Source organism: Molossus molossus, unplaced genomic scaffold (assembly GCF_014108415.1).
Source record: "Molossus molossus isolate mMolMol1 unplaced genomic scaffold, mMolMol1.p scaffold_m16_p_6, whole genome shotgun sequence".
Lineage (NCBI taxonomy): Eukaryota > Metazoa > Chordata > Mammalia > Chiroptera > Molossidae > Molossus > Molossus molossus.
The window spans coordinates 28,874,807-28,885,822 of record NW_023425399.1 but is presented as its reverse complement, the minus strand read 5'-3'; the positions used below and the strand labels follow the sequence as shown (position 1 = coordinate 28,885,822).

General features: G+C 40.1%; 1 pseudogene; it reads right to left on the bottom strand.

Annotated features, from left to right (window-relative positions):
• Positions 1 to 884: 884 nt before the first annotated feature.
• LOC118618512 lies at positions 885 to 1,549 on the bottom strand (annotated as a pseudogene).
• Between the last annotated feature and the right edge of the window lie 9,467 nt (positions 1,550 to 11,016).

Genomic DNA, 11,016 nt, shown 5'->3' with positions numbered 1-11,016 from the left:
TGAGCGTCAACCCATGCACCAAGAGTTCGCCAGTTTGATTCCTGGTCAGGGCACATGCCCAGGTTGTGGGCCTGATCCCCAGTGGGGGGCATGCAGGAGGCAGCCAATTGATGTTCTCTCTCATTGATGTTTCTATCTCTCTCTTCCTCTCTCTCTAAAATCAATAAAGAAAATATATTTTTAAAAATGTACAACAACTTTCAAACTTTCTTCTTCAATGGACTGCCAAAATCAGAAAGCCACTATAAAACCCAATAAAGTCTTCATCTGATGCTCTGAACAGGCAAAGTTTAGAGCGAGAGTTAACATTTCACATTAAGCATGTTGTTTAACAACTTTTCACAAGCTGACCCTAATTTGCAGGAAATGGAATAATAATGGCAGAATTATCGATCTGTAGATTCACAATCTAAAAAGGAACTGCTGCTGTTTTGAAGGATGCCATCTCAGTGGTGACACTAGAAAGTCCAGATTGCCCAACATACTGGTAACCAACATACAGGTCCCAACAGGTCTCTGGGCTTAAGGGAGTCAAGTCTATGCTTAAACTGGAGAGGGAGCAAGGGACATGAAAAGGAATTTTAGTATTCTCACACCTCAAGGTGTTTTTGCCAAGGTGGCTAATGTGGGTCAACATCAAGGGCTCCCTCCTCCAGGAACCAAGAGGAAGTCTCAAAACTAGAAGGGAAAGGTTTTTTGTTTTTCCCATTTCAGTCTAGCTTTGAAACATTCTGTTAGTATATATGTCCTTCCCAAAAAAACAGCAATGACGTATTCTGTGTGCTAAAAACTTAGCTTTAAAAAATGTAAAACAAAATTTTGCATTTTTATAAAACTTGACAAAAAGTAGTATTTCAAACTGTGCAGTCACCAGAAATACACAGTTATAAAAAACGCACACACTTGGCATCTCCAGCACCATCAGCTTTCAGTGCCTGTTCTGTTTGGCATCTCCGTTCTCTGCAGGGCTATTCCATCCTTGCCAGCATCAGCTTTTCCCTTTCCCTTTGGGTACCTTCTCTCCCTTCTTTGCAGGAGCCTTTTAGAGGCTTGGGCTCTGGCTTTGAAGAAGCAGGTTTAGCTAATAACCTGATGTGACCCGTCCCGCAGGTCGAGCAACGAGGACTCTAGAGGGGGAGTGAGGATGAGGAGGGACAAGGGACAAGAGACACGAGAAATGGAGACAAGACAGGGCTCTGATCAAGTCTCGTTTATTCAGGGGAAATTCACACAATATATAGGGTAAGAAGCACCTTTTGCCAAGCACCAAGCTTGCCCGAAGCAATTCCAGGAAATACTACAAGAGGAACAAAAGGTCAGTAAAGACTGGCTTGAGGAGTAAATGGTTACTTAAAGAAATGCAAAATGCAGAGATAAAGAAATGCAGAATGCAGAGATATCCTGCCTTGGGGCAGGGGATGGCAGAACAGATTTTATCAAAATTGATGCCATGCAAAAAGTCTCCCACACTGATGGATCTTATCTGTGGTTCGTCCTTCGCCTTGGCTTTATCTCCTTTAGCATCCCCTTCAGCCTTTCTCATGAGCATGATGGCAATGGTGGCAGGATTACAGGCTGGACGTGGGGCTGCAGCAGCATGTGGGCTTTCTTTGGTCCGGGGGGTCATCCTCACATCTTCCTAAAAATGAAGTGTAAATTGAAAGGGTTAGTAACATTTTAAAGGGTAAAGGTAAAAGCTTGCAAAAGGTGGAAACTGTGAAAAATGTGTTGCTTGTGTGACCTTTCCTCAACCTTCTGTTGAGTACGGATTATCTGGATTATCTGCAAGACAACAAATCACCCAGCAGAGGCAGGATGTGATACCGGACCAGTTCAACTGCAAAGTGGACAATGGGCCAGGCAGGGTTCGTCAGCAGGAACTGCTAGAAGTAGAGTATATAACCTACACCCCAACTGTTATTCATTCGAGACTGATCCCATTTCAGCTGAGCCCACCTGCACTTGGACAAGTGCAAGAAAGCTATTTTGCTTTACATTGGCCTTGTGTTGTGGATATGATCTGTCTCCAGCTCAGGCGTTTTATAAGTTACTTTAGATCCCTTGCTGTTGTTGTTTTATTAATGTAAGGAATCGGGGGCGCCGCCGAATAAAACAGAGAAGAGACTGGAGAGCCAATCAGCCGAATAAACAGGGATCAGGCTTTAATGGGTACACTTCGGGCGGGTTCACAGACTCCGGGGGTCGAGTCCTAGAAGCCGCGCTCAATGTAGGGGCTTGTGTCTTTTATATCTACCTGTTGTAGCTGGAATTTTTCCCTTAGGGTTTGGCCCTGCGGGGGCTATGCATGGAGCCTCTGGAATGTGAATCGATAAGAGCAAGATGGGAGTTAATCTACAAGCTCGAGGCAGGCCGTTCAGGGTGGGAGACAAGGCTGAGCAAGCGAGACAATGGTCGAGCACTTTGCCTGCCGCCAGTCCCCAGGCCAGCGGACAATTAATATACATTTTCTTTTTAAAAATACATTTTTATCGATTTTTTAGAGAGAGAGGGAGGGAGAGAGAGATAGATACATCTATGTGAGAGAGAAACATTGATTGGCTGCCTTCTGCACACCCCCCCACAGAAGATCGAGCCAGAAACCTGGGCATGTGCCCTGATCTGGAATTGAACAGGTGACCTCTTGGTGCATGGGATGACGCTCAACCAACTGAGCCACACCAGCCAGGCTCCCCTGCTGTTTTGACATTAATTATTTAATGACTGTATAAATCTTATGAAACTCTTATACTTCATGGTTGATTTTTCTACCATCAGTTAAGCCAGCTGCTTCAGCCAAATTTCTTTCAGGAGAAAGAAGTTACTTTCGGGAGAAGAAAAAATAGCCCTTTTAAAGTGGGGTGATGTTTCAGCCACCTCATCTCTCTTTGTCATTCAGAACCTTGATTTAACCACTCTTACATCTGGGGATTCAGCTTTAAAAAAGAAGAAACTAACCTTACAAAAATACAAGGGTTGTCTGGCTGGTGTGGCTCAGTGGTTGAGCAGTGGTTGAGCATCAACCCATGCACAAAGAGGTTGCCACTTTGATTCCTGCTCAGGACACATGCCCAGGTTGTGGGCCCAATCCCTAGTGAGGAGCATGCAGGAGGTGGCCAATTGATGTTCTCTCTCATCAATTTTTCCATTTCTCGCTCCCTCTCACTTCCTCTCTCTCTGAAATCAATACAGAAAAAAATTTTTTTTTTAAATTCAAGGGTTAAGTAATTGATGAGTCTCAAGGCATCTTATTGCTTTTAATTCATGCAGTGTTTTAAAACCATAATCTGCAATAAGTTGATAACCAATGGGTAAATATCAGGTAGACTGGAAGCTCCCTGACTAAGCTGGAAGGTCCATGAAGATGGAAAGTGTGGGCCTTATTTTCCAATGAATACCCACCGCCTAGACAGTGTCTCAATCAGCAAACTCTTGTATATTGTTGACATAAGAAACGTCAACCTGTAAAGAATTTTTATAAGAGTTTAATTGAGCCAAACTGATGACATGCCAAGAAACAAAGTCCCAAATGCTCTAGAAAATGACAGTTTCGTTTATGCATTTGGAATTAAGGAATATTACATGAAGGTAGGAGAAAGCATGGCAGGGATTAGATCATAAAACCGTTAACAAGATTATGTGCTCCCTTTTTTAAAAATTTTTTTAATTTTTGTTACAGATGTTTCTCCTTTTTACCCCATTGACACCTTCCTCCCCACCACCCCCACACCGTCCCTGGCTTTGTTATCCATCTCCATTGGTTATGCGTACATGTATATAAGTTCTGTGGTTTATCTCTTCCCTCCCCCCAACACCTCTCTTCTGAGGGTTCTCAGTCTGTACCCTACTTCCACGTCTCTGGGTCTACCCTATTCTTCAGACTGTTATGTTCATTATATTCCACAAATAAGTGGGATCATGTGGTATTTGTCTTTTTCTGCTTGGCTTGTTTCGCTTAAGATAATACTTTCCAGTCCCCTCCATGTCATCTCAAAGGATAAGAGATCTTTCTTTCTTACAGCTGCATAGTACTCCATTGTGTATGTATACCACGGCTTTGTTATCCATTACTCTACTGATGGATACTTGGGCTGTTTCCAGATCTTAGCTATTGTAAAGAGCACTGCTATGAACATGGGGGTACATATATTCTTTCTGATTGGTGTTTCAGGCTTCTTAGGGTATATTCCTAGAAGTGGGATCACAGGGCCAAATGGCAGTTCAATTTTTAATTTTTTGATGTAACACCATATTGTTTTCCATAGTGCATCCACCAGTCTGCATTCCCACCAACAGTGTACTAGAGTCCCCTCTTCTCCACAACCTCGCCAACACTTGTTGTTTGATGATTGGTTGATGGTGGCCATTCTGACAGGTGTGAGGTGATACCTCATTGTTGTTTTAATTTGCATCTCTCTGATGGTTAGTGATGTTGAGCATTTCTTCATATGTCTCTTGGTCATTTGTATGTCCTGTTTGGACAGGTGTCTATTCAGTTCCTCTGCCCATTTTTTAATTGGGTTCTTTGTCTTCCTTTTTTTTTTTTTTTTTTTTTTTGGGCCAAATCCCCAGTGGGGGGCATGCAGGAGGCGGCCAGCCAATGCTCCCTCTCATCGATGCTTCTATATCTCTTCCTCTCCCTTCCTCTCTCTCCAAAATCAATAAAGAAAAAATGTTTTAAAAATACTTATTTTATACTTTATTATAGCCATCCTAATGGGTGTAGCTCATTGTGGTTTAGATTTGCATTTCCCTAATTACTGATGATACTGAGCATCTTTTCATGTACTTATTGGCCATTTGTGTATCTTATTTGGAGAAATGCCTATTTAAGTTTCTTGCCAGTGTTTTAATTGGGTTGTCTTTTTTGCGATTGAGTTGTAGTTCTTTATGTATTCTGAATATTAACCAACTCTCAGATATATGATTTGCAAATATTTTCTCCCATACTGTGGGTTGTCTTCTCACTCTCTTGATAGTGTCCTTTAATGCACAAAGGTTTTAATTTTGATTAAATCTAAATTTTCTTTTTGTTGCTTATGTTTTGGTGTTATAGTTAATAAATCATTGCCAAGTCCAATGTCATGAAGTTTCCTCTGTGTTTTCTTCTAATAGTTTTAGGTCTTACATTTACATCTCTGATCTATTTAGAGTTAATTTTTTAAAAATATGTTTATTTTTAAATAGAGAGAGGAAGGGAGAAAGAGACAGAAACATCAATGTGAGAGAGAAACATTGACTGGCCGCCTCCCGCACGCACCCCGCCGGGGATCAAGCCCGCAACTCAGGCATGTGCCCTGACTGGGAATCGAACCAAGACCTCTCAGTTTGTGGGATGATGCTCAATCCACTGAGTCACACCAGCCTGGCAGAGTTAATTTTTGTATATGATATAAAGTAAAGGTCCAGCTTCAATCTTTTGCATGTGAATATTTAGTTTTCCTAGCACCATTTGCTGAAAAGACTGTCTTTTCCCCATGGGATGGTCTTGGCATCCCCGTCAAAAATCAGTTGACCTTATATGGGAGGGTTTATTTCTGGGCTCTCTATTCTAGTCCATTGGTCTGTATGTTTGTCATTATACCAGTATCACACTGTTTTGATTGCTATAGATTTGTAGTAAGTTTTGAAATCAGGAAGTGTGAAACCTCCAGCTTTGTTTTCTTTTCCAAGATTGCTTTGCTATTCAGGGTCCCTTGAGATTTCATATGAATCTTAGGATGTTTTTCTACTTATGAAAAAAATGCTGTTGAAATTTGATAGGGATTGCATTGAATCTATAGATCACTTTGGGTTGGTAGTATTGTCATTTTAATATTAATTTGTGAATGTGGATGTCTATATCTTTGTCTTCCTTTGTTGAGTTGTATGAGTACTCGATGTATTCTGGAAATTAACCGCTTATCTGATGTATCATTGGCGATGATGCTCTCCCGTACAGTGGGTTGCCTTTCCATTTTGGTGGTTGTTTCTTTTGCTGTGCAGAAGCTTTTTAGTTTGATGTAGTTCCATGCGTTCATTTTCTCCTTTGTTTCTGTTGCCTTAGGTGATGTATCAGTGAAAATTCTGCTGAGTATGATGTCCAAAATTTTGTTGCCTACCTTTTTTTCTAAAATTTTTATGGATTCACGGGTCACAGTTAAGTCTTTTATTCATTTTGAGTTTATTCTTGTGTATGGTGTAAGTTGATGGTCTAGTTTTATTTTTTGCATGTAGCTGTCCAATTTTCCCAACACCATTTATTAAAGAGGCTGTCTTTTCTCCACTGTATGCTCTTGCCACCTTTGTCAAATATTAATTGAGCATATTGCCTTGGGTCCATTTCTGGGTTCTCTGTTCTGTTCCACTGGTCTATATGCCTGTTCCTGTGCCAGTACCAGGCTGTTTCGATTACAGTAGCTTTGTAGTATAACTTGATATCTGGTATTGTGACCCCACATACTTTGTCCTTCTTTTTCAAGATTGGTGTGGCTATTTGGGGTCTTTTTTGGTTCCATATGACCTTTTGAAGTATTTGTTCTAGTTCTGTGAAGTATGTGGTATTTTAATGGGGGTTGCATTGAATCTATAGATTGTTTTGGGTAATATGGACATTTTAATGATGTTAATTCTTTCAATCCATGAACAAGGTATGTGCTTTCATTTTTTTATATCTTCCTTTATTTTTTCTTTTTCAATGTCCTGTAGTTTTCTGTGAATAGGTCCTTTACTTCTTTGGTTATGTTTATTCCTAGATATCTTAATTTTTTTGCGGCAGTGGTAAATGGGATTGTTTTTTCAGTTTCTCTTTCTGTGAGTTCATCATTGGTGTATAAGAGTGACGCCAATTTCTTGACATTACTTTTGTATCCTGCTACTTTGCAAAATTCATTTATTAGGTCTGGTAGATTTTTGATGGGGTCTTTAGAATTTTCTATGTATAATGTCATGTCATCTGCAAATAATGACAGTTTCACTTTCTCCTTTCCAATTTGGATCCCTTTTATTTTTTCTTCCTGTCTGATTGCTGTGGCTAAGACTTCTAGTACTATATTAATTAAGAGGGGCAAGAGTGGGCATCCCCGTCTTGTTCCTATTCTTAAGGTGAATGCTTTTATTTTCTGCCCATTGAATATGATGTCTTTCATATACGGCCTTTATTATGTCGAGATATGATCCCTCTATTCCCGCATTGCTGAGCGTCTTTATCAGAAATAGATGCTGGATTTTGTCTAATGCTTTTTCAGCATCTATTGATATGATCATGTGGTTTTTATTATTCATTTTATCTATTTGGTGTATCCCATTTATTGATTTGCGAATATTATACCAGCCTTGAATCCCTGGGATGAATCCTACTTGGTCATGGTGAATAATATTTTTGATGTATTGCTGGATCCAATTTGCTAGTATTTTGTTCAGGATTTTGGCATCTATGTTCATCAGGGATATTGGCCTGTAGTTTTCTTTCTTCGTAGTGTCTTTTTCTGGTTTTGGAATTAGAATTACGTTGGTCTCATAAAATGAGTTCGAATGTTTTCCTTCTTCTTGAGATTTTTGAAATAGTTTGAGGAGAATGGGTGTTACTTCTTTTTTGAATATTCGGTAAAACTCCACCGTGAAGTCATCTGGGCCTGGGCTTTTGTTTGCTGGGAGAGTCTTGATTACATCTTCAATTTCTTTAGTTGTTATTGGCCTGTTCAAGTTTTCTATCTCTTCCTGGTCCAGTTTTGGGAGACTATATGTTTCTAGAAATTTGTCCATTTTGCTTAGATTATAGAATTTGTTGTCATATAATTGTTCATAGTAGTTGTTAATAATATTTTGTATTTCTGTGGTGTCAGTTGTTACTTCTCCTCTTCCATTTCTGATTTTGTGTGTTTGGGTTCTCTCTCTTTGTTTCTTGGTGAGTCTAGCTAAGTGTACATCAATCTTGTTTATCTTTTTGGAAAACCAGCTCTTTGTTTCATAGATCTTTTGATTTTTTTTTTTTGGTTCCCATGTCATTTATTTCTGCTCTGATCTTTACTATTTCCTTCCTTCTTCTTGGTCTGGGGTTTTCTTTTTATTTGCTTTCTAGTTCTTTACGTTGTGAGGTTGGATAGTCTATTAGAAATTTTTCTTGTTTCTTGAGGTAGGCCTGTAGTGCTATGAACTTCCCTCTCAGAACTGCTTTTGCTGCATCCCATAGATTTTGTGTTGTTGTGTGTTTATTTTGATTGGTTTCCAGGAAGTTTTTAATTTCTTCCTTGATCTCCTCAGTAACCCATTCATTGTTTAATAACATTCTATTTAGCCTTCATGTGTTCAAATGTCTTTGCATATTCTTGTTGCGGTTGATTTCTAGTTTCATGCCATTGTGATCTGAGAAGATGCTTGATATGACTTCAATCTCTTTGAATTTGTAGAGATTTAGTTTGTGCCCTATCATGTGGTCTATCTTTAAGAATGTCCCATGTGCACTTGAGAAGAATGTGAATTCTATAGTTTTGGGGTGTAATTCTCTGTAGATAGTTATTAAATCCATTTGTTCTAGTGCTTCATTTAGAGTCTGTGTTTCCTTGTTAATTTTTTTGTGTAGAAGATCTATTCAGTGATGTCAGCAGGGTGTTGAAATCCCCTGCTATGATTGTATTGTTATCAATTTCTCCTTTGAAGTCCTCCAGAATATTTTTAATATATTTTGGTGCTCCTATATTGGGTGCATATATGTTTATCAAGTTTATATCTTCCTGTTGGATAGATCCTTTCAATATTATGTAGTGGCCTTCTTTGTCTGTAGTTATAGCCTTCATTTTGAAATCTATTTTATCAGATATGAGTATTGCTACCCCAGCTTTTTTTTCTTTTCTGTTTGCTTGGAAGATTTTTTTCCATCCCTTCACTTTCAATCTATGTGAGTCTTTTGTTGTGAGATGGGTCTCTTGTAAACAACATATATATGAGTCATGCTTTCTTATCCAATCAGCTACTTAGTGTCTTTTTATCGGAACATTCAATCCATTTACATTTAAGGTGAGTATTGATATGTACTTATTTATTGACATTTTTGTTTAGTGTGGTTATAGTTTTCTTCCTATTTCTTCTAGTAATTACAGCAGTCCTTTTAACATTTCTTGCAGTGCTGGTTTGGTGCTAATGTATTCCCTTAGCCTTTTTTTCTTTTCTTCTGGGAAGCTCTTTATTGGACCTTTTATTTTGAATGATAGCCTTGCTGGGTAGAATAGTCTTGGATTCAGATCCTTGTTTTTCATGATCTTCATTACTTTGTGCCATTCCCTTCTGGCCTGTAGTGTTTCTGCTAAGAAGTCAGCTGAGAGCCTTATGGGGGTTCCTTTGTAGGTAACCTGTTGCTTATCTCTTGCTAATTTTAGGATTCTCTCTTTGTCTCTAAATTTTGGTATTTTAATTACTATGTGTCTTGGTGTGGGCCTGTTTGGGTTCTTCTTACTTGGGGCTTTCTGTGTTTCTTGAATTTGAATGCCTTATTCCTTCACCAAATTAGGGAAGTTTTCTGTCATTATTTCTTCAAATATATTCTCTAACCCTTGCTCATTTTCTTTTTCTTCGGGAACTCCTATGACACGAAAACATTATATTTCCAGTTGTCCCACAGTTCTCTTAAGCTGTCTTCCTATTTTTTAATTGTTTTTTTCCTTTTGGTTTTCTGATTGGTTCATTTTATTCTACCCTGTTTTTTAATTCACTGATCTGGTCCTCAGCTTCCTCTACTCTGCTTTTTAGATCTTCCAATGTGTTCTTTATTTCTGATATGTCATTCCTCATTTCTTTTTTTTTTTATCCTCACCCGAGGACATTTTTCCATTTTTTGTACAGATAGAGTGGGAGGGAGAGAGAGGAAGAGAGAGAGAGAGAGAGAAAGAGAGAGAGAGAGAAACATCGATGTGAAAGGGACACATCGAGTGGCTGCCACCCGCACGACCAACCAGGGCCAGGGACAAACTGCAACCGAGGTACGTGCCCTTAGCGGGAACCGAACCCGGGTCTCTCCGGACCGCAGGCCAACGCTCTAACCGCTGAGCCAAACTGGCCAGGGCCATTCCTCATTTCTTTTTGGTGGTTTTTAATTTCCAATTGGTTGATTTTCAACATTTCTGTGTCTTTACTCATGGTGTTGATGTCCTTACTCATCCTGTTGAGCTTCCTCAAGATCATGGCTCTGAATTCTAGCTCTGTTAACTTGCTTAACTGCTCCTCATTTATCTCATCTTTGGTAGTGGTCTCTTGTTCTTTCATTTGGCTTCTGTTTCTGTGTGTTTCACCATTTTGGCTATCACAGTGGGCTTTGGAGCCTGCCAAATTTTCCCTGTGGGTGTTGGAATTCTGCTATTTGTGGCTCCCTCTTCTGTGTTTGGATGAGCGTGGGAGGACCCACATTAAACACCACTGTCAAGTCTTACTTTCCTGGGCAGAGTTGCAAGCCCAGGAAAGTTCAGTTATCCTCTAACTTTTTGCCTGGTGGCTATTAGTCAAGGTTACTTTAAGAGCCTTGGGTTCTCAATAGAATGAAAAACTCCCTCAGGGACTCAGCTTAAGGGGGTTCCCTGAGGTCGGGGCAGATGCTGGTTGTTAATGAGCTCAATTTGCATTTCAATGGCCCACCTGATGGGGTTGAATCTCCAAGGGAGGGGCTGCTGCCTCTCCCCAGAGCCCTGGGAAGGCGTAAGATGGCCACCCCCCTGTGTGGTTGCAACTCAGCCAAAGCTCTGAGCACCCTCCAAATCCTGAGTGGCCCCATACAGTTCCAGTTCAGTTATCCTCCCTCTGTCGGAACCCAAGGTGGGTGGCTGTGCCTATTTTAGCGTCTGTCCCAGCTCTGTGCTGTGGAGCCCCTTGGAATTTTAAACCAAGGGTGCTGCTCACAGCTGAGACCACTGCTGTCCATGGGCTCCCAGCCCCCCTCTCACATCTCTGCAATCCTACCAGGATCGAGTCAGTGTCCCTGGTTATATGATCCTCGCAAGCCGCTTTTCTGTTTCTTTTTCCCAATGATTTGTCTTTAATTTAGTTGTAATTCCT